The sequence below is a fragment of the Haemaphysalis longicornis genome, unplaced genomic scaffold (assembly GCF_048455015.1).
Source record: "Haemaphysalis longicornis isolate Haplotype H1 unplaced genomic scaffold, Haemaphysalis longicornis Haplotype H1 scaffold_10, whole genome shotgun sequence".
Lineage (NCBI taxonomy): Eukaryota > Metazoa > Arthropoda > Arachnida > Ixodida > Ixodidae > Haemaphysalis > Haemaphysalis longicornis.
Window position 1 is genome coordinate 134,372,970 of NW_027526204.1, and position 26,512 is coordinate 134,399,481.

General features: G+C 50.0%; 1 protein-coding gene and 1 pseudogene across 4 annotated transcripts in view; both read left to right on the forward strand.

Annotated features, from left to right (window-relative positions):
• The window catches only part of LOC144159368 (E3 ubiquitin-protein ligase PDZRN3-like), a 305,410-nt gene that overhangs the window by 179,332 nt on the left and 99,566 nt on the right, over window positions 1-26,512 (forward strand). The gene's annotated exons all lie outside the window — the stretch shown is intronic.
• LOC144158069 (transmembrane 9 superfamily member 2 pseudogene) lies at window positions 23,378-25,377 on the forward strand (annotated as a pseudogene).

Here is a 26,512-nt window from a genome sequence, read left to right on the forward strand (position 1 = left end):
CGCCGTCTCTTTGTTTCTAAGCCGTCCTCCGAATGTCTTCTTCACCATCGTGCCTTAGAGACGAGTGTCAATAAAAGGGGTGGGTGCGGACGCTATAGTAGCGGGACGGGAAGAGAGAGGGGGGAGCCGGAGGTGCTTGTCGTGAAGGGGGCATCAAATCTGCGGCGATCACATCGAAGGAAAAAAAGGAGGTGTATGTTAGTTCTCCGCGACCGCCGCTTTCTCACGCGTTTTCAGCTCTGGAATATAAAACCTCTACGTACAGCGGAAACTTGACCCCACCACGCGAAACGAGCGCACGTTTTGGCGTTTTGTAAAACGCAAGCATTTTTCCAATTAGGATTTTACAACACAGAAGCTGTTAATGCTCCGTTACCCGGATTGTGGTGGTTGCTGGGTGGAGGGGGGGGGGGGGGGGGCGGGGGTGTTTCTTGTCGAATATTAACACCTACCAAATAAAGAAATAGACAAAGCATCATTGATTGATTGATTGATTGATTGATTGATTGATTGATTGATTGATTGATTGATTGATTGATTGATTGATTGATTGATTGATTGATTGATTGATTGATTTAAAAAGCATCAAGACAAAACCCGTCTCGAAATTAGGGGCTCTGATACACGTCCGAAATATACCGGAAAAAAAATAATACTTCGCCATCTTGTTCAATCAATCGCAGAAACAAACTATTCCAGTCCGAATTCTCACGTCATCTGCGATTTGGGCGTTATCAGTTGTACAATAGTAGCTGTGATTAAAAATCTCGAGCGATGTGTAAAGACTCCGGTTTCTTTTCTTTTTTGCAGCAGAGCTGCCTATGGCTAGGATCCGGCGGATCGTGTCCTGCAACAGAGCAGTGTAGACGAGAATTGATTTGATGAGTGATAATGAGGTTTAACGCGCCGACGCTACACGGTCGATGAGCAGCGCCGTAATGGAAGGCTCCGGATTAATTTCGACCCCCTGGGGATCTTTAACGGGCCCCGAAATCTCGAACACACGGGCGTTCTCGCTTTTCCCCCGCACCAGAAAGTCGGCCGCCGCGGCCGGGAATCTAACCCACGTCCTTGGGCTCAGCAGCACAATGTAGACAAGAAGCACACACGAGCGTAGCGCCACGTTTCGGTGCCAACTCAAATCCCCAAGACCGTAAAACTGCGCGCCCTACCTTGAGCGTAAGAAAAAAAATGATGAAAAAGTTATGCACCTCTCCGTCTAACGACCGATGGTTGAACGCGAAGCTGTCTCGTGACGGATTCTTTGGTTGTCGTCTGAGTTTTCCAAACCGCTTCGACCGCGTCAAAATGGAGCAATCGGATGCTTTTGAAGGTAAGGTGCGCTCGTTATGCTCACAGGGACGGACACAGGGAAAAAAACGTACACTTTCATGAGAAGAACGACGTCTTCGGATGGCTTAAACGCCGGCTTCATAACGCGAGGGACCCAGGTTCGATTCCTGCCACTGGAAGCATTTTTTTTTTCTTTCACTTCACCCACGATCATCATCATCACAGAAAGTTGGCTTTCCTGCCGTTCGTTTTCGCGTTACACACGCATCAGTGCGAACTCTAAAGCATCGCTTTAAAAGGGTCCCGGAGCTTTCATATTTTAATGTAACACGGCTTATATTTACAACAGAAATGTCTTTTCAGCAATGCATTTGTGATCGCAGGCGAAGCCGACTTTAAAAAAAACGGTAGAAGCTTGGTTTTTGTAAGGTGGCTTTTCCACATCGAGTGTTGCCCAGTGAAGCACGCCCATTATGGGAGGGAGTATCATTACCGAAAGTGGCTGTAGCTCTTGTTTTATCGAAACTATCCCGAAACAAATTATATGACAATTAGCCGCTAAGACTACTACACCGAGCTCTATTTAATTTTCAAAATTACATTGTTCACGCTGACGTTGTAAATACTGTGGAATTCTCGTCTTCTTCCAATACATGAGCTTCTACAGAAATGTACAGGTGCCGTTAGAAGTAATTTGAGCACGGGAGCTGTGGCCGAACCGCATAGGAGCGCCGTGTAGCTGCACCGGCGGTAAACTAAACGAGCAGAAAACGCATGCGTGCCGGCCGACGTTGATAGCCCCTCTTTACTTCTCAACCTAATTCTTTTAACGCGGCTTCGAGCGTTGTTCCAGCATGCTAATCTAGGCGATGGCGCTGATAGCAGACTCAACTATAAATATTAGAAAAGAAAAATTGTCACCTCGTATCCCTGCGATTGCGACGCTTCTCCAGCAGCTCCCGTGCGCTGAAAATGTGTGAGCGACGCTTTCGAATACCGCCTCTACTATCAGCGCCATCGCTGAGACCAGCATTCTGCGAATAATTTGCTCGAAGCCGCGTTAAAAGACGTGGCTCGAGAAGTATCGATGGGCTATCACCGTCGGCAGGTGCGCATGCGTGTTCTGCTCCTTTCGTTTACCGCCGGTGAGCTACACGGCGCTCCTATAGTGCGGTTCGGCCACAGCTGCCGTGCTCCAATTACTTCTGACGGCACCGCCCACTGGAATCAAACTTTAGTTCTTCAAAGTTTCACTCAGGTGACTAACTAGGAAGTATGCACAATCGCAAATTACAAACATGTTTTGCTTCGTGCACCCCTTGGACTCCGCCCCGGTCAAAGCAATCGTCTCTCACGTTGAGGCTTTGCACCACAGCTTTACTGGTCATCCTTCTTCACAGAGTGGAAGGGAACTGTATTCTTTTTTAATCTGTAAATCGCGACGTGAGAGATGAAGTTCGGAAAGGACGGACGGATTATACTCGAAGACGAAATGAACGAGACGAGCAACACCACACGCTCATCCGTTGCGCCACGTCGTGTACGTCCGTACACACTCACTCGGCGGGAACATCGCGCGTGTCTCTCGTCTAAGCTTCGACGCCGGGCCCGGCGCACGAGTCGCGTACGTGACTTGTTCCTCCGTTCCGTGCACCGCCTGGGCGGCTCCTCATCGGAGTCGTGCCTCCTCCTTCCCGTCCTGAGAGAGTTAGGCCTTCTCTTTCGGCGTGTATAAATACGCGGAGTTAGTTGCGCTACCTTCCCAGAACGACGACGTAGCGCTACACCCGGAACGTGCCGGCGACGTCGGAACGAACAAGCGCCCGACGCAACGCGCGCCTTTGGGGTGCTTATGGAGTCATTGCGGAGTACCCTCTCCAGCTTCCTTCCATCTGCGGGCAGAGCGGAGATCGATCGCGCTTGGAGGCCGATTGCGGGAGCGCGTGACTTCGAATCCTTGCTCCGAGGAGCGTGTGTTTGCGCAAAGTGTATCAGTCGGATGTACGCGGCGATGAACCTCGGTGAGTCGCTCGGATGGGACTTTGAAACTGTATCCGGTTTTTCGGGGAGAGGAAAGGATCCCCCCCTCCATCTGACAACGGCAAGGGTTGAATGACGAACACAATATTCGAAAGCACGACCGCGCGTGCGCTGTTTCTACCACTTGTGACGAATCCAGATGGAACGCTTATACGAGCAACTTGATCGCCGCCTAAATTCGCGTCTAGGACTTTGTGCTTCGATCGGATAGCACAAATACTGGAGAAGTAACGCGGAATAACGGTACGTGCCTAAGTGCGACCGTATGCGTATATTACATGCTTCGTCCTTGTATTTCTATGACGCCAACCCTAAACTTTAGCGCTATATTGCCTGCTGTAACGATAACATATGCGGGGCGACGTCGCCTTGATCTCGGTCTGAGACTCAACAAACAGGCTGTGGAGACACTTGAAACGCGTGACCCTGTGGTTCGTCGGCATGCAACAACGCGCGTGTGTTTATTCCAAGCGCGGCGCCTGGGTTGCTTTCGCGCGGAGGGCTCAAACACATCCGGCGTTTCCACGAAACACTTTGTTCGAAGTGACGCCTCGGGTTCTATCGAGTCCTCGCTTGAAAGTTCTTTCGTTGTTGTCGAAGTTGTGTGTAGTTGTAGGCTGTATGTAGTTCTCGATGGAGTGTATAAGTCTTAGTTCAGAGCTGCTGATAAGTGCATACTTCCATAATGTGCTTTACTGAGCATATGGATTCGTAATATTCGTAATCCTCTGCTGAAATTTTGTCATTGATGGCAAGTAGTTGGGAATGTTGGGAAGCGAAGCAGTCGACTGATACAAAACGAGCTGTGCACAGGTCATTGAGAGAGGTCCGTCAAAATTTCACTGCAGCTAAAATGAAACGTATGAGGGGTATCAATGTTCTATCAACTAGTATTTCTTATGCTTCTATTTTATTTTCGTCTTAGACTAGGAATAAAGGCTGCGCGAACAACTATTTTTAGCAATGCTCCATTTTTCTTTCAGTAAAGGAGAGTCCTCGGAGGAGTAAGCTTTATTTTCTTGCATTTATCTGGTGCCAGTTTAATTTCTGTTTGGGTGTCAGGATACAAACTGAAGGCAACCAACATGGCATGAGCTGATGAAAAAGTATCCATACGCGCTCTACTCTCTATGAAGAGTGTGCTTGTTAGAGGATACCTATATGGGAGGGAGGAGCATCGTTCGGGTCCCCACAAAGTCCACGCACAGTGAGAACGAAACTTGCACGTAGTTTGCCTCAATCAGGCTCAATAACACGAGAGGTTCAAGAGAGAGCAAACAATTATGAGTCATTGAGAACATAAAACTATTTTAGGCCCCACAAAAGGCGCATCTTTAGCCAACACCTTTGAGAATAGAAGGAAGACTGCTTGCACAGTCTCCACTCTCTGGCCACCCTGTTCATGACCATGGCTAAGTTAAAACACCAAGAGGACACCTAAAACCATGAGAAGGCGTTTTAAGCCAGTGGCATGACGGGAAGGAGGCAGTGGGCGTAAGGTACTAGGGCTTTTTAGATCGAAGGCGTTGCGTCGGTCAGTGACGTCAACAGGTATACAACTTTCCCACTCTTCCTGCTTTCGGTGTGGAAAGGCGCGGGGCGATACAACTTCCAAATGGACTTCGCTGTCTTCACTGGCATAGAAAACAGAACAATGGCGCAACTACCCTTCCGCTGTCCAGAACTTCCCGGTCAAATAGCAGATGGAGGTTGGGTGTTGCCTACGTCGGCAGTGACGGCATAAAGTAGAACGTCCATACTCTTCCTGCTTTCGCTGTGGGACGCCGCGGAGCGATACGACTTCCGAGTGGACCTGCTGTCTTCACGGGTATACAGAACAATGCTGCAACTATCACTGCGCTGTACGGAACTCCTCGGTCGAACAGTTGATGGAGCATAAAGAGGAGGAGGTGGGTTGGGTGTCTCGATACTCTCTTTCGGCGGGGGCCGCTTCATTACAGGCCATCTCAGTGGCAGCGGGCACCCGAGGGTCCGGTTGCGTGGAGTGGCCGCTGGCGACTCGCAGACAGACACAGCCCGCCGACGAACGACCATTCTCTGGCGCCGCCGCCGCAGCAGTAGTCCCCACTCGACGGCCGACTCTGCGCGCCTGTTCGAGAGCTCTTCCAGCTGAGGCCTGTGATTTAGCACTCGAGGGCAGAGAGCGGCTGCTGCTCAAAGGGATCGGGCGTGGCGAACTCGATCTGGGTGGAACTGAGCTTGTCGGAACCCGTGCGGGTTCGTGGGCGACAAAACACCGGTTATCAAAACAACAACAAGCGGACGTCAACTACGTATATCTCAGAAGAAAAAAAAATCACCTGTGCAGTAATTTTGAGTCCCGAACTCGACTTCTGCAAGAGCCGCGTAATTTCAGGTATTATTATCTTCTACTGTTCGGCAGAACTCTAGTAAGCTTAGATTTCCCAGATGAGTTGTTTAATTTGTGGTTATCGCATGGTGACGAAGTTTCGCACGCTGTCACTGTTATATTTCTCTCTTCTTCTTTCCTTTGACGCCCTTAACGTAACAGTTACTAAGATAATTTCCCCGCGCCATTGCATATGCGTCTGTAGCAACGTACTTGAGCAGCCCTCCAATGTTTTCAAACTCCGTGCACCGACAACGACCAGCATTTCTGTATCCTAACACCCGAAGGCTGACTAAAACACTCCTCCACTATGCCGGGCACAGCGTACGTACGTCATTCGGGTCAGCTCCCATTTCTGAGTCATACAGATGCAACGCGTAACTAAATCCAACGAGTCAGTACATCCATTCATGAATGCACTGACAGTGACTGACTCGTTGGATCTAGTGGCGCGTTGGATCAAATTACTCAGGTGGATGTACTGACCCTTTGGATGTATTGACGCGTTGGATCTAATGACTCGTATGGATGTACTGACTCCTTGGATGTATTGACTCGTTGGATGTTCTGATTTGGGCATCACGTGACCTAGTGGATGTTCTGACTCGTTGGATCTAATGACTCGTTGCATGTAATGACCATAAGCGCCAGAAACATGGATGCGCGAGTAGAGAACGTGAGATGAGGGGAAGGATGCTGCGACGGCCCCTGAGACGCCACCGAGACAACCAAGCATGCCTGTTCGGAGACAACTCGCTTCTGCGCGACCTTCCATTTTATTTTTCTTACAGTTTGCAGCTGTTGTTGGTTGACGGGTCGATCGGCGCATGCGTTTTTTTGTTGTTGTTTCCGGTTTATCTTGTGAAACGTAGCCAAGGTCCATATCATCTTGTGTTAACTCGGCAAACTGGCGATGCCAGTGGCTGCAATTCTTTGGGGGACACCTTTGTTCCGCAATGAACACAAACACGACGATGACGACGATGATGATGATGATAACGACGACGACGACGAAGAAGAAGAACACGAGTACGGATTCCTGGGCAAGTTGGGGTTGCATTGCAGAAAAATTCACAGCGCATACAGACGATGATAAGTTGAAAGTAGCGCTCCGTGGTGTCTCTCTTTTCTTTTCTTGTCGTCGTCCACATGCGCTATTAATTTTTCCGCGAAGAAGAAGAAGAAGAAGAAGAAGAAGAAGAAGAAGAAGACGAGGAAAAAGATGATGAAGAAGAAAATGACGACGACGATTATGATGATGATTAACTAAGATCCGCCCGCGTAGTCGTGCTTTGCGGCCCGTGTATAATACACCTGACGCTCAAGCCGCAGATGCACCGGTCAGTCCTTGCTTCCGACGGGGGTTCGGTTCCAGGTCCTTTCCTCTCCTCCCCTCTCCTACTCCCGCGACGCACTTCACCGTCTCCTCCGCGCAGTCTGCCGCCCGCCGCCCCTCCTCCTGGCCGAACATCTGCCGCAGATGGATTCTAATAGCGGCCGGAGGCCGGCGCTAATGCTTCCTTCCGTTCGTCAGCCTCGCGGCCGCCTCAGACCCCGCTGCTGCCTTCCGTTTACAACACGAACTGGCCGAGCGAGAACGAGGAGGGAGAAGAGGGCGCCTGCGACTGACGCTGTCTGTTGCGGTTGTTGCCGGCCGCGCCGCCGGCTCCTTTCTTTTCGCCGACTCGCACTCCGAGCTTCCTTTGCGGGCCATACTGCACCCACACACAAAGAAAGAGCGTGTAGACTTCGTTGTCTCTACCTCTACGAGGCCCTTATCCAGCTCGCACTGTCTTTAATGGAGTCTTCAGCGTTTCTTTATTGATGGGCCTGCGAGGAGTAAGAGATTTCACTTATGCATGCATTTTAACCGCAGTTCGACGAACGCCAGATAGAGAGCGGTATGGAAAGCTAACGGTAACAGAAGCAAAATACGCAAGCAACAGCTTATCAACAGCAGCAAATTTGTTATCGTGTCACAGCTGGACACTTACTTATCCGGTTAAAATAATTTAAAAAGAGATGAAGACCTGCTGTGTGCTTCGTTGTTAGAAAGAGTAAGGTGGAGGTATCTTTTAACACCTGTCGTAGAAGCACTGTGCCTCTCCTCCCATTGTCGCAATGTCGAGGTTGTAGTTAAGGAACGCTGTGTCATATACGAATTGCCGCACAGCCAGGTGTCCTGCTGCTCAGAATGGAGACCTGGTGGGGAAGAAATACTTCCGCGTAAACCTTGATGGCCTTCAGCACTTTTTTTTACTTATTTTATTTATTTGTACATACTTCAGGCCCTAACCGGACCCTTGCAGGAGTAGATACATAGGCAACATGAAACACAATAACACAATAACACAATAACTTTGTGGAGGTTCTAACCCCCTTCCCCTCGTCGCCTACCCAGTTTTGGCCTCGCCTCTTGCTCTTCTTTTAAATGCGAATGCATTTATTAGCCGGGGGTTGTCTTGCTCCGTTGGCCGGCGTGCGCCTGCATTCCTCCAGCGCGAGCGCACGTGCGCTCGCGCCTCGTAGTTCTGCCTTCGTCGTCGTCGTCGTTGTAAATGCGAATGCATTTCTGGACGCGGCTATGGAAAGTGTGCGCGTGCGCTCCAAACCCTCTGACCCCATAGTCTTGGTTGGCGACTTCAACGTTGACATGCGCAAGAAGAGTGGCGAGCGGCTGGTCGAGTACATGCAGACCATGCACTCTATGCATTGTCTCTCTGCCGGCTTGGACACGTGCCCCACTACCATTCACGGGAGTTGCATTGATCTGGTCTTTACGCGAAACTGTGACGCGCGTATGCTTCTCAAAGACCCTTTGGCCGTGCACTTTAGCGATCACAAGGCAGTGATTGTGGCCGTCAGGTACAACGATAACACAAACAGGTGCTGATGAATAAATGATTACGTTCACACTCTCGTCATTAATTACGCCATTACTCGCAACACACTCATCGGTGCACCCAATGCATTCGCATTTCTGCACGATTCCCTTCGGGGAGGTGCGGGGGAATTTTTTTTGTCTCGCAGGCCGCAGCATCTTCCATAATAACCCTCACTTCTTTTTCATGCCTCATCCTCCTGTAGATACTTTAGCCGGTGGCGTGCGCTTCTTCAATTATGGCACCCCACACAAAAAGCCTCAAAAACTCGCTAACGATGCCCTAGATCAGAACAATGCACTAGCTGTGTTGATTCCTCTCTCTTTCATCTGTGGTTGCGCGGAAAAAAAAAGTTTCGGGGCAGACGTTCGTAGTCAGTGATATTTGTAGACAGGTATTTGCAGGAAACTGGTGTCTCCTTTGACGATGCTGAGGTCGATATCATCGTCGGCGTCACTCACAATATCTCTCATCTACAGCTATGCTGACAAAATTTTAGGGGAAAAAAAGGCGCTGTTTGGTAGTGATAGTAGTGAGATATATGCGTTTTTTGAAGATACCAAGGTCGTTATCATCTTTAGCATCACAATCACGCACGGAAGTTTCAAAGACCGATGGCAGCATCACTCTGTGATGGCTCGCTCCACACTCGCAAAATTGCGTACACTGTTCCCACTTGCCGGGATACGCGCAGTACTACTCACACCGCGCTGCACATAACTTCAGCATTAGCGTTGCAGGACGTTTAGGTCTATTTGTTCTTCTTCATTGTTCCTTCGGTCGGCTGTGGCAGGGGATGGGGTGTGACGAACCGAGCACGCTACGGTCGCCCACTGCTCTTTCCAGCGCCCTGTGCGCTACTGTCTCCACCCGGCGGCGCCGTGTCGTGAGTCGTGACTGGCCAGGCCCCGGCGATGTTTCTTCTCCCATGGTCTCTGCTTCCCCCGGCGCACCCAGAAGCAACGAGCACATGGCCGTTTTGTGCCTTCGCCGCCTGGCCTGTCTTTCCTCGCTCTCATTTTTTGTCCCCGTCGGGGTCTTTCTCTCAAAGGCACTTGCGCTCTTTCTCCTGGCGCATTCGGTTATCTTCGTGCTCTTTTGTCTCGCTCTTGTGGCTCGGACACTCCCTCGCAGAGGATTGTTGGTATCCGTGCGCAGTTGCGGTTGAGCTTAGGCTCGCACAGAATCGCTTTGTGCACTTGCAGTTTCGGTTTCGCTCGCACAGTTATCGCTTCGAAGTTTTGAAGGCTGCTAACGGTGGCTTGTTGCAGTCATCGTTTTTTCGCTTGTGGTATGCTTCCTCTTCCGAGCTTTGACCTCAGTCCGTGACTGAGTTCATAAACATTTTATCGCGCGTCGTCCGCAGCAGTTTCTCAGTTTATCATCGGTTCAAATGCAAAAGACAGTTTTCTGCGTTGCCTGTTTCGCTTTGGAGGCCTTCGCAAATCCGGCAACTCCGACCAACGGGCACACAAGGTCAATACAGCTCTTCAAAGACACAGTTGTACGTTTCCTGTATATAATTCCAAACCGCAGGGGGCGGTACACAGCGTCTGTGAAGTCATAATAGCGTCCTTGACTTACCCACGAGTCCTGCTGCCTCCAACAATTTCCGGCGCAGCGGATGTGGATAGAAGCCGATCATTTTTTTCGACCTTGTAATGCATGCATAGGCAAACGAAAACCGATCGAGGGCATGGTTAAACAATAACCGTCATTATCGAAGCGGTATATCATATTCCTATACAAAAAGAAAAGTAATGACTGTTATTGCTGTGGGTCAAAGCTGTCGGCCAAATCAGAGCCTTGTAACGGTGTATTGCGCCGGTTGAAGCTGCATATTCGCTCCGTCGTTTTAAACTGTCCCAACGTGTGTATTTAACATCAGTTTGGTTTCTTGAACGAGATAGGATAATGAGATAATTTAAGGAAATTTAAAGTTATGTGGCATTATAATTAAATATTTCAGGTCTACGAACTTGAGGCGTTTCTAAGTTTTATTGCGTTGTCGACGGCGACATAGGAAGCAAATCAGCGCGAGCTTATTTTTGAAAACACTTTTAGGTGTGGTTATGTCCTCGCTAGGGCGCCTATAATTTGTATAACTATAACGAGTTATATTGTATCTGGGTTTTCTCAATGTCGTGTGATTAAATAATTTCCTCACTCGTCTGTTTAAAATAAAAAAAAAAATGTGTGAACGGCCATGTTGTCAACTTATAGGGGTCGGGGCCCTTGTCAAGCCGTTTTCACAGCTTCTTGTTCCGCCTCCTCCTTCTAAGGAACTGAATATGATGAAGAAATAAAGGACTAGGAACGGATAACAGTGCGAAGTCTCAGACGTGCGCCAACACTCAAGGGCAAAACGCCAGAACGTACACACCTCTTCGCCCTATCGTCCGACGCCAGCTGGCCGTCAAACTTGTTTCAGCATCGGTACAGCCCGAATAAATTCAGTCAACGAAGTCGACGTTTAGTGGAGGCCCAGAACGCCAGGTGCGTGTACGGGCCCCTTAAAACGCGTCCCCACTTTCGAAGGCGATCAGTCACACGCTTCCGTGTTACCACCAGCAGCGCTACGGCGGCGCCCTTGCCTTGTGTGACGTCACCGCGGCGAGGCTAGACGTAAGCCACGCGGCGGCGGCATCCTTTGATCTTTCCGCAGCACCTCCTTCGCCGCATGGCGCGGCGGGTGCGCGGAGGAGCCCTTACCATGGGGTGCAGCGTACTGGTCGGGGTTCTCATTGTCATTTGTGCGTTGAGCGCGGTGCGCACCGGCTTGGCGGCATTATTTCCCCCCTCTTTTTGCCGAGGAGATCGTGGTATTCCTCAGGGGGCGTCCTTTGTCTTCTTCTATCTAGTTCGCGCGGCGTATTAGGCCTGCGTCTCGGTGCAGTTCGCACGCCGTGATCGCGAGTGTTTTTTTCTCGGCGAGCACGCTATACTTAGGAACAGAAGGCGTTCGGCCAGGTGCACCGAGGTTCATCACAGCGCGCGCTGATGCGTGGTGCCTGTCTGAAGAGTTTGGATTTTTTTTTTTTTTTTGCTGGAGGCATTGTCGGAGCCCACAGTTCTACGCTAGTTCTGTGTCTCACTCTGTATAGAACGTCTGCATAGACTTCAATTGATGTTGCAGCTCATTTATTTAATTTCTTTTGTTGACACAGTTGTCTTTAGAAACAGAGAGACAGAGAGAGGAAAGAGGGGGGGGGAGAGAGGAAAGAGGGGGAGAGAGCCCGAGAAAGAGAGAGAACAGGACAGAGAGAAAGAGAAAAATGAAATTCGGGTCTACGGAATCCCCAGGCACAAAGCGTGCTTACATTCTTAAGGAACATTCCCGCAGCGTGCCCATTATCTCCTCCAAGAAATTTATCCCTACTACGGTGCCCAAGTTGGGAGGAAGGCGCGACTTAAAGCTTCGGACCCCGAAGTCTCCCCGCACGCGAAATTCCCCAGGTTAATCGGGTCGCTGAGCTTTTGTCCAATCATCCATTAACGCGCCGTGCCGCCGCTTGCGCCTCGGGGCAAAGCACCGCGCGGAACTACACTATATACCCGGCGCGGTTTCCCGCCCAGCTTGCGAGCTCTCCGGGGTTTATCGAAACAATCTGAACTCGCTGGCGCGAGCCCCGCTGGTGGTGGCGAGGGGATACAAACCCGCCCAACTTTCCTCCGCCTCCTTCCCCAACGACATGGTCGCACTCCGACTTCAGCACATAGCCCAGGGTAGAGACGTACACTGGTTGCGGCGGGCACCATTCCAGCGTTTCCCCTGTTTGTTCTCTTGTTCTTCTTCCTCGAATCCGTGCTCAGGTGAGCGTAAACATGTTCTGTTTCCGCCGAACACGATTCGAGAGCTCCCCGCTGATGGCGCCTAATTATTTAGAACTCCGCCGACCTACGCGAAGGAGGCTGGGGGCGTGGTGAATCGGTGCGTCTCCTCGCAAGCCCCCGACTTGCAACGAGCCAACTTCCAACTACACAGTCCACTTCGCTTTTTGTGTCTATGCGCGGAAGCTTGGGAAGAGCCGCAAACTCGGGGACAACTTTGCGTGCGGTAGTTGCGTCCTCTCGTGGGAAGGGCGAGCTTGTAACGTTGTAATCGTCGGTCGTTTAGCCCGCGGGCGACAGACCGCAAAACGCGTGCCGCGTTCGGAGTTGCCGTACGTCTCTGCTCGGCGTGCGTGTATGTGAACGTTTCCCACTCTCTTCCTTACTTCGGGGATACAATAGAGGGCATGGGAGCGAACCCGCACGCTGCTGAACATTCTCATGCTTTCGTGGGTATTTAGTAAACCACTGGAAGTCTTTCCTGCTCCTGGAATGTTCGCAATAACTTGAACGCGTCGCCACTCCGTGGTCGCCGGGATTTTGTACGAGCACGTGAATAGTTGTCCGACCTCTCTTCTTTCTTTCGGGTTAATCGTGGCTCCGACGAACTATGCACTGAGCCGTGGGTCTTGACGTAGGTATTCTGTAGGCTCGATCTGAAGTTGCGATCCGGCAGCGGAGTGACCCTAAATGCTGCCAGGTGCGTTGTGTTGACTTCCCCTTCAGCAAAACGCATCGTATGATAAATAAAAAAAAAAAAACACTCTGAGGACACTTACAGAGTTCTTGTGAGTAGGGAAGGCGCAACCTTCGAAAGGGATATGCGGGTATTGTGGGAGCCACCCAGCGACACGCAGAGAGCTTTCACTCTCTGGCAACTGCTGAGCCTGTGGGTGAAGCAGCGAATTTAGGGCCATTCGGGGCTGCATGTGCTGATGATCGTAATCATTATGATGATGGTGTGCCTTGGGGAATGGCGCATGCCCAATCAGGGGATCGGCCATATGTATCGGCCCAGGGGTATCATTTGTGAGAAAAATAAAGATTTTATTTAACTACAGGGCCCTGTATAAATGAAATCATGTGTATTCTTTTTCTTCTTCTTCTTCTTCTAATAATAATAATAATAATAATAATAATAATAATAATAATAATAATAATAATAATAATAATAATAATAATAATAATAATAATAATAATAATTTTTCCTTGGGTCTTTTCCTTCGATCCGTTGCCATAACTAAGCCTTGGCCAATCGCTCTTGTTTGGTAGCTGTCAAGGTTTGTAGCTGTTACGTTAAGCCTAACTACGTGCGAAGCAACGTAAACTGATTGCACGCGATGCTCAAGGTACCAGTTGAACATTCGGCTCTTAAATTTTACTATACAAACCGTGAAGCGTTCTCCCTTGCTAGTTTGTTACTTCTGCCATTTTAAAGCTCTCTACAAGATGGCGATCATTTCAAATTCCTCTGAAAATTAACCCTCTTTACCTCCCATGATCAGCAGCTTGCGGGGGTCTCCTTTGTTTAACGTTCAGCGGCTTTTCACGGGGAGCGCTCGAAAGATGCTAATCAGCGATCGAGAGCCGCCAGGCATCAGCAAACGAAAGGACGAATTAACGACCCGAATTATGCAGCCATCCGGCCGCTGGCGTGGGCTGCCGTCATTTGGCTCACTCAGAGCCACGCAGCTGCGTTATTTCTGCTAAGCCTCCTCGGCGAATTCAATTAGCAAACGCCCGCGCGCTTTCTTTGTTTAATTACTCACTCAGATTCGAAGCCTGCTCCCCCTTTTATTCCCACTCATTGTTGATCCTTTGTTCTTTTTTATAATCATTAGTTTGGCTTGCAGAAGGAAAAAAAAAACGGTTCCCGGTATCGTCTGCCCGGCCTCTGCGGAAAAACATTGAATCGCACTCAAATTAGCATATATTAAGCGTGGTGGCATCACGACCTCCGGGCAGGATCAGAAGGGCATCTTTGTTTCTTAATTCCTGTCTTCTTCATTCTTTTCTCACACTGACTCTTTTTTTTTTCTTTTTTTTTTTTTACGGTGGATTGCGCGGACGGCAGTAGACGACGTGAATTTCAGAAAGGATGGAGGGATAAAGCGAGTTCGTATAAAACAAAGGCTGCCGCCGCTGCCGGCGGACGCGTCGTCTGCAACGACGGCGACGTAATTTGCATTCTATTCGGTGCATTTGCATATTGGCTAAGTCGTCCTCCACGGCTGGAACCCGCGAGAGGGTGGAGGAGGAAAACAAAGCTATACAAATCCAGAAAACGCGCGAAACGAGGAACGTAAAAGTTAACGAACAAGGCTTAGAACAGACGAAGAGAGGGGTCGGTATACACTGCGCGTACTGCGCACGGCGAAAGTTGAGGCTGGAATAAATCTTGCAGCGCCTATTCGTTCTTTTGTGCCCACTTCGTTGTTCCTGTCACGGTACGCGCATAGAAATGGATTAAGGTTTCCCTTTTGCCGGTCGTCTGTCAATTTCGTTTCGCACGTTCTTTGCTTTTCAGTATTTCTCTGTCGCGCTTGTTCCAGTCCTGAGATGACGGATGAAATTTCGTTGTTTTTTCAAGAGGTTCTCTGTATTGTCATGAAAAAGATGTGACTCGCAGATGATATTAAAAAAATCGATTCTCTCGGTTAACTCCAACTCGTAGTATTGTCGGTGTAACTTTGTAAGTTTTCACTATAGCAGTCGGGTTCAAATTTAACCGAGTTAAATCCGAAAACAGCTGCTGTTAGCAGTGTTGTAAATAGGTTACAACTGCTATATTTGCAGTGTTTTTGTGTAACTTGTAGATGATATTGAAAAATTGATTCTCTCGGTTATCTCCAACTCGTAGTATTGTTGGGGTAAATATGAATTTGCGCTGAAAAAAGACTAGATAGCGTCGGGTTCGGATTTAAGCGAGTTCAATCCAAAAACAGCTCCTGTGAGCAACCTGGTAAATAGGTTGCAATTCCTACGTCTGCAATGTTTGCATTCTTGTCGCGCTAACCTTTCCCCTTCCGTCGTTTTTCTTAGCTCCGGTAAGTCAACGGTTAGCTCCGGTAAGTCAATAGACCACGGAAATAAAGTGCAGGCCTTCTTAAAAAGTACGCCAGCTTTCGATTGTTTCACAAGAGAGCTAGATGGAATTCCGACTCAGCAGGCGGCTACGAACTTCTTATCGACTGTAATGCCGTGGCTGTTCTTGGCTTCGGAATCTGCAGCGGACGGAATGAGGAAACGAGGAGGAGGAGGAGGATAAACTTTATTAAGGGCATCGTAATGTGGTGTGGAGCCCTCAGTCCAGGTCTCCATTGGAAGACCCCTGCCGCCACGGCCCTTTCCACCAGCCTAAGCTGGCAATCGAAACCGGAGCTGGACAGTTCCTTCCTGCACTGGTCAGGGGAAGGGTGCGCGATTCTTTGAATTTTGGGGTTAGCCGAACACTCCCATACCATGTGGTGCAGGGTGCCCGGGACAGCGCAAAATTTGCGCAGCGGGAAGTACTGCTTTGTTTGAAGCAAGGGGAGTTTGCTCGGATGAGGAAAGTTATATTTGTTTGGAGGAGCCGGATGCAGTGCTGCTGCCCTTTGGTTAGAGATTCATGAGCGGGAGGGTAGATCATTCTTTGGCCCTTATAGTACTCTGTTATCTCTTGATATGTAACCAAAGGACACGCAGTCTCTAACCAGCACCCCCGTGTCGTCTGGTGGGATAGATCTCGGGCGATGTCGTGGGCGGTCGTGTTGCCCTGGAGGATGGAGTGGCCTGGTGTCCAAACAATCTTCACTTTTCTTTCGGGTCGCTTTTGCAGTGGGATGTCCAGAGCCGTCTTGGAAATTCTACCACGAAGGAATTTTCGGCAAGCCGGCTGCGAGTCCGTAATAACGGTATCCGCATTTGTCTGGGAGATGGCCAGAGCAACGACCGCTTCCTCCGCCTGCGTAGTGGTTGTGAAGGGCAAGGTGATGCTAGTGAGGTGTTTGAGGATCTCAACCGGTGTTCGGAAGCCCTACATACACAGGTCCCTTCATTATAACAGAGTCCTTGAAGGACCATAATTACAACTTTCGGGGGGCTTCAGTCCACGAAGGAGCAGGGCCCATAGGAAGCCTGAGTAATGGAGAAAGTACTGCTTCAAGCAGCTTCGCAAAGGAAGCTGGTGGCGCTAAGCTGCTCATCCTAATGATTTGACGTTACAAGTATGAAATCTAACCTCCTCCTCTGCATCGTCGCTAGGAGACGGGCGCGGAGAGACGGTAATTTATGGCCCCGTCGGTAATAATCTATAACCGCTTAGCTAGCGCATGTTAGTTCGGTTCAGGACTAGACAGCTGTCTCGTACACTACGCAGCCTCAAAACATGCCTCAAAACCAAATTAATGCTACATAAATGGATAATTATACGTTGCTTTGTCACAATTGATCTTGGGGAACCAAGTTCGGTATGAGCTAACAACATGCAGTTGGTTCTACTTATGTATCGTCTATAAATAGATAATTAGATGTTGTTCTATCGGGAAAGCTTTTAAGAGACCAATTTCGGCTTAAGTTCTGGACATGCGCCTGGTTTTGCTCATGTTTAGGTTCAAAGCTGGGCCTGGAGCTAGACTAATGACTGCGAACTTCCATGCTGCACCAGACGGACCACTTTTTTGAGGTTCCATCGCTGCCCCAAATTACCTGACTTTCTTCAAAGAAAAAAAAGATTGAAAGAAATTCCGCGCTTAAGTGGTTTCGGAGCCTCCAAAGCACGAGCAAACGGAATTGAAAATCCGGAAACAAACTTGCGTTTGCTTTTCTTTGCAGGGAAAAACCAAAATCGAACGTTTCTGCACGGCCCATTCACCGACCGAACGTTGTTTCGGGACGTGGAATAAAACAACAGCTTCCGCCAAGACGAATGCGTTTAGTCCGTCGCCGCCACGCACGGGTTACTCCACGGCACGAAGAGGCGGACAAAACCACCAACAACAAAAAGACAAGAACAGACAAAACCATAGCAGACGAAAATTAAACCGACGCAGACGATTCGAGCGCCGCCGCCACCGCCGCCCGCTCGGCCATTTGCACTAGGCACGCGCACGCGCAAATCGATTCCCGACGGCGCTCGACTGCCTCCGGGTCGTGCAGAACGAGAAAGTGCGAGGCGCAATCGAAGCGTAACGAGAGGAAACTTTTAACGACTCCCGCTTGAGGTGAGTAAGCAAAGCAGAAAGACGAACGGCTTCGCGTTGCGGTAAACAATGACGCGCGCGTGCGCCAACGAATACGAAACTACGCCGACACGTGCTCCCCGCACGCACCTCGCGGCCAGGAAGTGTTCTCGACGCGGAAAATTCGAAACGAAAAGCGGTTTGTGAAAATGAAAATACTAATAAGAAAACAGGCCACGCAGGCCTACGCGGGAACGCTCTCGTTCACTTAGTCTTAAACACGATTCACTGCCGCCGAGAGACCGCGTGTGTGCAAGTTTCGGGAGAGCGGTTTGAGACGGCGCCTCTCAGTGAGGTGCGCGGGTCGGGTTGGAGCGGAGTGTGTGGCGAGCGCCGTTCACGTGCCGCGCCGGAGATGGATGGATGCGATTTGGAGAAGGGGCGAGCTGCTCGGAACTGCTCGGGGGGGAATCGATTCGAGTGAAACAAACGGGGTGCGCGTGACTGGGTGTTCCAATCGCTCCGTGTCGGGGGCGCGTCTGACGATGTATGCGCTTAGTTTTACAGGGACCCGAGATTTCTCTTTACTTTTCAGCAGACACGCGTTCGCTTTCTCAATCTGTTTCTCTGTCCGTGCGTGCGTGCGTGCGTACGTGAACGTGCAGGCGTACGTTTCTCGGGACAGTTTTACCTGGGTGTGTTGCACTAACATTCCTCACAGTATTCGCGCGCAAGAAATCGGGACAACCCCAAGGGGAAAGAATTCTCTCGCTGCGCGTGTTAAAAGGGGTTAAAAAAAATGAAGTTAACAGGACTCTGCACCGTACCTAACGGCAAGGCTGCTTAATCTCCCAGAAGCAGATCGATTGCACGGACATGAGGGGCGCGAAATTTGTCGTTTGGCTGTGTTTCGTATTGCCACTAACTGTGATCTGTTTTGAATTTGGCGCCAGCGTGCTGGAGCCACCACGTGAAACAATAGCGGGAACCTCGGCGCGACGGCACGCGGAGGTGACAAAGAAGAGAAAGAAGAAAGAAGGAAGGCTCTCGGTCGCCGTGTTAAACGAATTTCAAGCGCAAAAAAAGCAGACAGGGGACGAATGGGGACGACTATTCGAGCAGCTGTTCGATCAGGAAGAAGGCATCACTTCTACCGACGGAACAGTCAAGATTCTTGGCATTGTATGGAAGCCGCGAAAAGACACCGTGACAATAGCTACAAAGTCTGTACTTCGTCTTTTAGACAAAGGTAGGAACTTCAAGAAATCCGTGCTCCATACAGTGGCAAGAATTTTCCTTCCTCTCGGAATGATCGCACCATTCATAGTTCAAGCCAAGATATTATTCCGACAGCTATGGAAACGGGATGTCTCTTGGGATGAGGATCTTCCATTTGACATCGGAGTGCAATGGCGACGTTGGCGCTCGGACCTCCAAGAGCTTGGCAGCGTTAAAATACCTCGCTGGGTATACATTTATCCTCGGACACTACGGTAGCTCAACTGCACATATTTTGTGACGCGAGCCCAAAGGCATACGGAGCATGCGCCTATTTAAGGCTTCAAGACAACGGCAATTGCGTCAAAACAGAACTGGTGATGCCAAGTCAAGGGTCGCTCATATATGAAGACGTTGACATTGCCGCGACTCGAGCTCCTCGGCGCCGTCCTCGGGGCCCGGATGTCAAACTTCTTGGAAGCATCTCTTGCCAAAATACGGTGCAGCGTCGAAACTGTATTTTAGACAGACTCCCGCATCACTCTGCATTGGATTACGGGTAATCCATCATAATGGAAAGAATTTGTCAAAAATCGAGTCACTGAAATTCAGACTCACAGCTAGGGCACAGTGGCTGTATTGTCCCGGAAATTGCAATCCTTCCGATCATCTCACTCGCGGCGTCTCATTGCACATTCTGAAAACCGATGAACTATGGTGGCATTAAACCAGGGGGTTACTGCAAGAGCCTACTGACTGGCTTGCGGAAGACTCAGAAATTGGGTTGAAAAACGTCGAAAAAGTGCTCACACACGAGCTTAAAATTTGAGATTTGCACGAAGAAAAAGCTCCTCGACAGATGTGGAAAACTGGTCGAGTTATAGAAGTTATCATGGGACGCGACCACAACGTCCGATCCTGCATTGTGAGGTTTCCTTGCGGCGCTACCCTGCGACGACCGAGTTACAGTACCCAATAGAGCTTACAGCGTAGACCAAGATTACAACCCTCAGTGCTGGGGCCGGGAGGTCGTTACTTATTGCCATGAAATGTGTCTGTTCGCCCGCGTGTGGGAGCCAGCGCGTGAAAAAAAAAAATGGCCGCTTATCAGCTCCTTTCGTTGCAAATGTCGGCGCAAGACGATAGTTGACTGGCGCCTCTGGCAAGTAAATACATCCCTTCTCTTTCCCGCTTACCTCTCATGCTGTTCCTCTCCAGTCTTGTTCCTTTAAGATAACACGCTACAGATTTACTCAAGTCAATTTAAATTTACCGCGTTCCACTGCTCCAAGTCGGGTGCCTCGATGCCAGCGCTGCCGTACGGCGGAGACGCGCGTGAATCGAGGCACCCGACTACAACGTTTATAGAACTACGTTGCCCCACTTCACGAGCGTTCCAAGCGAAACGCGAAACTTATCTACTGGAACTTATCGTTGCTGTTGCCGTTTGATTTTTGTAAATTCCGCCAGGTAACGCGGGCAACAGCAGGCGAGGGTTTTCTGCAGTTGGGGCCCTATTCTCGACTGCACAAATTGCCGGCATTTCGCCCATGTTTTTTTGCGTAAGCACGACGTAAGCAATCAGTGACGTGCTGCACCTATAGCTATGACGACATGCAGTGTAATTTGACGAGTCACTCATAACGATCGCTACCAAGGTATCAGATATTGTGCAAGAAAGATATAAAAACACTTGGCATGTACTATAAAAATTAAGACGGTAGCTGAGGCTGACAAGAAAAACACATTTCTGGAGGTCAGACTTGGCGCCAACACCACAAGGCGATCGAGTAACGTTGATCCAAAAGCGAGCGAAAGGGGGATGTCGAGCTAAAGAACATCACACAATTTTTTTACCGTATCTATTTATTTCTTTCAATCGCTTTTATTAACATAGCTGGGCTCTCTGCTTCAATGCAAGCTTTGTTGCGTTATCACCTTCCCTGCCGCCACCGCCGCCACGCCATCGTCTGCTGCTATGTTACAAGTTTATGGCGTGATCACAGAAAAAGACGGCCGCGACTATCGCTTCTATGACACATAAGAGCAGCGAAGCGTATACGCCTGATAACCGCGGAGCACACCGATGTCACCGATTCACTCATTCGTCAAGCTCGACTGCAATCAGCGCTGTAATGAACTAAATAGTCACTTTTCATTGTTATTTTTCTCTTGAGTTCGATCATGTGACCCAACAGCTTACTAGGAGAAGTATGGACAAATGCCATGCATTGGGTTCTCTTTGTCATGGAGAGGCTTGTACTGCCCTCTTATGTTGCGGTTACGCCAAACAAATATTTTTTATTTCATTGCCAAACATAAAAGCAAAATACTGCATGTTATTTGTATGTCGCATGATCGCTGACTTGGAAGCAGTTTAAACTATAATTTGTTTCGGTAGGAAACATGCTTTAAACAGCGCGCATGCGAAACTGCGCCTGCTGCAAATTGCCGCACATTTCGCGGCGCCGTAAGCCGGGGCAATATTGTGCCCTATTTTGCTTGTATTTTGCGACAAAAACAACCGCCATTTTCATGCTGTTACGTAGCATTACGTCACTTTTACGCAGGCTGAAGTTGCCAATGCATGACGTAATCGTTCCCGCCAACTGTTTAAATTACGTCACGCCTTCTCAGCCAATCACAGAGGGGGTGTGTATTACAAGCAGTATTGTTGTTGAATAGCAAAGACAGGCTTACGTTGTCATGTCCGCCGCATTTTGTCTGGTTTTTCATTGCCGGCCAAGAATTATGCGCCTTTAGTAACGAGAAATAAGGCAAACTTTAGAACTGGTGTCCGTTGACGACATGAAACGTCAAAATGACGACACCACACACAACCGCTTTGTCAGCCGGAAGCACGTGACCAAAATTGAAAGCCAATCAGAAAAGACTTCCGGAAAATTGCCTAAATTGCCGGCAATTTGTGCAGTCGAGAATAGGGCCCTTGATGTAGTATTTTATTGGCCGTGTCTAGAGTGCCGTCCGACGGTTTTATAAGCACTCCACTATATCGACGTCCACCGGCGTTTTATGACAACATTGCCTCGTCTGGCAGTACATCGCTGTAGATAACGTAAAGCTCGGAAACCTTACCTAAACATAACATAAGCTAACCTAAGGCACACAAAGAAATAATTTAAACCACCAAAACTAACCTAAGACACAAAAATTACACTTCAATAAATAATGAAAAAAAAAAAAACACCGAGGCGAGAGCTGGTTTCGAACCACTGGCTCTGGGATCAATAAGCTAAGACGGATCCTCTACACTACAACGACAGACCGCTTAGGTGGTGCTAGCCTATACTCGGTTACAACTCAAGAACGGCACCACATCATGTAGTGTATCACTCCGCCAAAGCGCTGGACCCGTGACGTCAGTGCTCGCGCGTTTTGAAGGGGGTTTGCTATGAATGCGTGAGATCGTCTGCCTTGTCTCACGCAGTTTGTTTGTCGTCACTGGAGTCTTTTATAAGCATATTAAGTCCGAAAAATCACGGGAACGGCTCACGCCATGTTCAAAGTATTCCACTACGCCCTACTTGCGCCGCGCGGAGAAACATCCGGCTACGGTGATAAGGCACAGCGGCAACTTCCGGTGCCGTTCTTAAGTTGTCACCGAGTTAATGTTAAATATTCGAATGTCGTCGGACGGCACTCTAGCTATGCCTGCAACGATCAGCTAGAGTGCCGTCGGACGGCACTCTAGACACTGCGTATTTTATTTGCTATCGCAAAAAGCCGGCATCCGTGAATTTTTTCATAACGGAACACTGTAAATATCACTCATGTATTTATTTTCTGCCTTATATTTGCGCAATGTCTTGTTCTTGTTTGTCCTGTTGACCCAAGATGCCCCTGATCACGGTATGCACACGTCTCCTGAGCTTGAAGTCCTCATGTTTCGCCGGAAAAGAAGTATCTGCCGAAACTCATTTGTGTGGAAGGTTTTTAGAGCTCTTTTTCGCTGTCACCTCTTTTAATATCTACATCGGGCAGATTGTACGACCTCTCATTTGTGCCACTTCGTCCAAGAAAATTAAATCCCTTGGCCATTTATTTCTTTTCTGCTGCCGGGTCTTTAATCCACGACGAAGAGAAGACTGCTGGCGGCTTCTCTGCGATGCCTATAACTGTCATTGACTTTTTTCTGCGGTTTTGTCTTTGTGGGGAAGAGAGCTGGTCCACTTCCGTGGGGTTATTTGCCACGCCGTTCACTTATTCTAAAGCTATAGAGCTAATGCGGTCGGGTTGATCGCATTCTTGTGTTCCCCTCCTCTCTTTTTTTCTTTTTCTTCCTCATTTAGGCTAAATTCTTCTTTCTGCTCTCCTGTTTTCGTCTTGTCTAACTGGATTAGCGTACTAAACCAAATTCTTCTCGGCCAATCCCTTTGAGTGGGTAGGCTAAATTTTTCTGTGAGCCATCATAATCATCATAGCGTCTCTTAGGCCGCCCAATAAACGTTCGCCGCATCTAATGAGGGTGCCATAATGATGTACCATGAGCAAAGAGCAGACGAAGAAGAAGAAGAGGCCTGCCAAGCTAGAGGAAGCCACCGCCGTGTTCCCCGAGACCCATGGGCCTGTGGCGAGCTTTCGGACAGTCCTGGGGCGTGCTACTGCTGCTGCTTCAAGCGACATGGTGGCCGTGCCGCGACGCCTTTTACCTTCCAGGTCTGGCGCCGGTCAATTACTGCAGGGAGAACGCCACCACGCCGCAGTGCCAGTCCAACGTGGCCCTGTACGTGAACCGGCTGACCTCGGACAAGTCGGTGATTCCGTACGAGTACGAGCACTTCGACTTCTGCAGGACACGCGAGACTGTGTCGCCCAGCGAGAACTTGGGACAAGTCGTCTTCGGGGAGCGGATCCGGCTGTCGCCTTACAAGATTAGCTTCTTGAAAGACGTCCACTGCCGGGTGCTGTGCAACAAGACGTACAGCGTCAAAGACTTGGGAAGCATCAGGAGACTGGACAATCTGAAGGCGGGCATGAAGTATCAGTACAAGCACCACTGGATCGTGGACAACATGCCGGTCACGTGGTGCTACTACCACCCCGACACGTATGTGCACACGTGCGCCATGGGCTTCCCCATGGGCTGCTACTCATCCCGCACCAGCCGCCCGAAGGGCGTCTGCCGCGCCTACTCGGCCTTCTCCACACCGGATACCTTCTACCTGTTCAACCACGTGCACCTGACCATCTTTTACCACAAGAGCGACAATTCGTGGGGAAGTTCCTTCATCGAGGAGGGCGGCCGCATCATTTCGGTCAAGGTGCAGCCGCGCAGCATCCAGCATGACCCCGACTCGCCGAACTGCGTCTCGCCCGATCCCATGACGTTCAGCAAGGCCGACCCTAACCAAACCACGGTGTACTACACGTACAGCGTCACGTTCCAGAGGAACGACCACGTGCGGTGGTCGTCGCGCTGGGACTACATTCTAGAGTCGATGCCCGAGTCCAAAATTCAGTGGTTCAGCATCGTGAACAGCGTGGTGGTCGTGCTCTTCCTCTCGGGCATGGTCGGCATTGTCCTTTTACGAACGCTGCACAGGGACATCGCGCGCTACAACAACCCCAAAGATGACGAAGAGGCCAGGGAGGAGTTTGGCTGGAAGCTTGTGCACGGCGACGTGTTCCGAGCGCCGCCCAACAGCATGCTGTTGTCTGTGTTCCTGGGCAGCGGCACGCAGATCTTCTTCATGAGCTTCATCACGCTGCTGTTCGCCTGTTTCGGTTTCCTGTCGCCGGCCAACCGGGGAGGACTCATGACCTGCGCCATGGTGCTATTCGTGTGCCTGGGGACCCCCGCGGGATTTATGTCGGCGGTAGTGTACAAGGCGTGTGGTGGGGGCAAGTGGAAGTTGAACGTGATCCTGACGTCGCTGGTCTGTCCGGGGGCAGTGTTCTTCATCTTCTTCGTGCTCAACCTGCTGCTGTGGGCGAACGAAAGCTCGGCTGCCGTACCCTTCACCACTCTGATCGTCCTGCTGGTCCTCTGGTTCGGCGTCTCGCTCCCGCTCACTTTCGTGGGGGCGTACTTTGGATTCAAGCGGCCGGCGATCGCGTATCCCGTGCGGACCAACCAGATTCCCCGCCAGATTCCCCCGCGCACGTGCTACATGCAGCCTCTGCCGCTCATCTTGGGCGGAGGACTGCTTCCTTTCGCCTGCATGTTCATCCAGCTCTTCTTCATCCTCAACTCTATCTGGTCGAGCCAGACCTACTGCATGTTCGGCCTGCTTTTCCTGGTCTTCCTGATCCTCATGGTCACCTGTTCCGAGACCAGCATCCTGCTCTGCTACTTCCAGCTCTGCGTTGAGGACCATCGCTGGTGGTGGCGGTCGTTCCTGACGAGCGGCAGCTCCGCGCTGTACCTGTTCTTCTACTGCGTCCGCTACTTCTACCAGCTCAGCCTCACGGGCGCGGCCTCGACCGTGCTCTACTTCGGCTACTCGGCCATCATCGTCATCCTAGTCTTCCTGCTCACCGGCACGGCCGGATTCCTCTCCTGCTTCTGGTTCGTGCGCGTTATTTACGGCGTCGTCAAGGTCGACTAAGGTCAAGGTCGACACTGCAGGGCAGGGGGATCAATGGCTATGCTGTGAGCAGAGCTCCGTCGGTGACCTGTGTTTTTTGTGCGAAAAACCTTTTTTGTGTTTTTTTAACAAAGGCCTTGTCGTGTTGTTTCAATAAAGGTTTGTGCACCCTCTTTTTTCGTAAATTGGCCCATCGTCGTCGTCATCAACAGCCTATTTGGATCCACTGAAGTAAAAAGGCCTCTCCCATCGACCTCCACAAGCAACTGCCTCGCGCTGTCCAAGCCCATCCTTTCTATCCGAATTTCCTCGGCCCATGGAGGTATTTATTAAAAAAAGTTCACGCATCTCCACGAAGTGAATTATGACAAGCTGGCGAAGCATTGGGGATCGTTCTTACCGTAAATCACCCGTGAGAGTGCTTACTGCTGCTAAAACAATTTCCAATCAAATACAATACAATTCAATTTAATCCAATAAATACAATCCATTTCAATCCAATCCCATTCAATCCAATCCAATGCTCCTCGCGCATGCGCAGCAAGTGTCTCTCTCTCTCTCTCTCTCTCTCTCTCTCTCTCTCTCTCTCTCTCTCTCTCTCTCTCTCTCTCTCTCAGCTTTTGTGAACCTTTTATTTTGTTCTTGTTAACCTTCTGTGAAACTTTTGTTCACAGATGTTTCGATTTACACGGTGCTGTGGCGTGAGCACGGACGCCGGACGCCGGCCAAGCCTCGGCCTTAAGGTGCTTCGCCCCTTAAAGCCCTTCGGGCATATATTTATCGGGCTCCTTATATTGCTCTTGAAGAAATGTCTCCGCAGCAATGCATTCGTGCGCAGCCGTGAAGCCGACTTTAGATAGATGTACAATTCCTACTCGGGGGCCTCTGCACTTTTTTTTTTTTTTTTTGCTTGTCTTTCGCACACCCATTCTGACGATATCCCATTTGCTTTTAGATCGGCAGAAAATTGGGCGGCGATCTTCAGAGATTCTTCTCATACGGCGACTGGCGCCCCGTGGGCCTGCTGTCATCTTGAAGGCGTGACGAGCGGGCTCGCTATGCAAGCCGAGAGCAGTCGCCGAGAGGAAGAGAGCTCGCACATCGGGTTCCGCGTCTGCCGCCTCCGCCGCCGCCTGATGCTTTCGGCGAGGACCTTGTTTGTCCTAT